Here is a 1591-nt window from a genome sequence, read left to right as displayed (position 1 = left end):
CAAGGGAAAAAAAAAAAAAATCGGAGAATTTGGCCGCACAAGGAAACATCCACAGCAAATAGCAACAAATTACTAAAACAAAACACTTCAAAATTTCAGGAATTTAATTGAGTCATTAAAACCATTTCATTCGTTCATGTCAGATTCATCAGCATAAAATCCTTATTCCAAAGGAAAATTATTAATAACATTTACAAACAAATGAATTCTTTTAATCACCTTTCTTTCTTTAGAATAAATAGCTAATCTGAAATACATAAAGCTCAGTTCAGTAATGGGCTAATGGCCAAATTTTATTTTCCAGTAATTTCAGTATATATATTCCATAAAAGTGTGCCATACCCAAATCTCACCCCAGTTTTTACTTTATTTAGATTTACTTCTTATTTCATTAGTTCCAGCATTTTGTTTTTCCCCGATGAAAGATTTTAAAACAAGATGAGATCAATTGTGAACAAAGTCCAACTCGGGGAGGTCCTTTCAAATGTAGTGTGAGTCAAAGGAAATCTAAAACATTAAACAAACATCTTTCAAAAAGGTTCAAAAAGTTCAAGTGTCTGTAATCCTGCTTGTAGGGCTTTTCATATGAATGATTACCCATTCTGAGTTCAGTGGTTGGGTTGCAGGAAGCCGAAGCCATGGAACTGGGCAGGCATTCGAACTCCTAAGAGAAGACTGAGTTTGCAGTTTGGTTGTCCAGCTGGTCCTTTTCATCGCCGACCTTCATATCTCCGACTTGAACCAGAATCACTAAGTACGTTACGACCAAACTTAAGCACTGAAATAACATAAAAATATATTAAAATGATAACTTTGGTTGAGAATATTAGCACAAGGCTAAAATTTAAAAGAATTATTTGGGCAAACTTGAACATTACAATTTTTTTCGGATTTGTAGGGTAGGATCTATTTATGCGAATATGGCATTAAAGAGTCCTTCCTATACGGCATGAGTAGGGGATGGCTTTAAGGAACTCTAACCAGTCGTAACACATCATCCATTTATGTATTATTACCACCCAAATATAAACCTTTCACCTCTCTTTGGGATTTCCATAAGATGAGGATTTTTTAATGTAAGCACTTGCAAAGGTTTTCTTTCATTTTTATTTTCTATTTTTGTATCTATCAAACCTTTCCTGCAAACAAGTTTCAAAATAGTCATCATTTGAGAATATTTCTTAATAACAAACTTCTCAACCACTTACACAAAGTCTAAGAAACTTAAAGAATACCTTATACCTCTAGGTATTCCATCACTATTTTGCGATCAACTTTCAACATTTGGAAAAGCACAACTAAGTCAAGAAATGTGTTTTCCTTTTTCATTAAAATAGAATTGAAAAAAATCTATATATGGTTTCATGTTCATAAAGTTCATCTCTTTACTGACATAAGAATCGCTTGATAAATTGTCTTAAAAATACTTAATAGTTCATTTAGTATTATAGACGATTTGGGAGTTTATTAAAGAAAGGATGTAAAGATACTAGTTTGAAGAGCACTTCATTCTACAATTACTGTAATAAAACTTACAGTACAATTAGTGGACTATTTGAAAACAATTTAGTGTTCTATTTGAAGGTTAGGA

General features: G+C 32.1%; 1 long non-coding RNA gene across 1 annotated transcript in view; it reads right to left on the bottom strand.

Annotated features, from left to right (window-relative positions):
* Positions 1 to 275: 275 nt before the first annotated feature.
* Positions 276 to 1591, bottom strand: part of LOC137642159 (uncharacterized) — an 11476-nt gene continuing 10160 nt past the window's right edge. The window contains exon 3 of the long non-coding RNA XR_011044659.1: positions 276 to 778. This is a non-coding gene — a long non-coding RNA (uncharacterized lncRNA). The remainder of the gene's footprint in view (positions 779 to 1591) is intronic.

The sequence above is a fragment of the Palaemon carinicauda genome, chromosome 6 (genome assembly GCF_036898095.1).
Source record: "Palaemon carinicauda isolate YSFRI2023 chromosome 6, ASM3689809v2, whole genome shotgun sequence".
Lineage (NCBI taxonomy): Eukaryota > Metazoa > Arthropoda > Malacostraca > Decapoda > Palaemonidae > Palaemon > Palaemon carinicauda.
The sequence above is the reverse complement of the archived record's forward strand: the minus strand, read 5'-3'. Positions and strand labels throughout refer to the sequence as shown.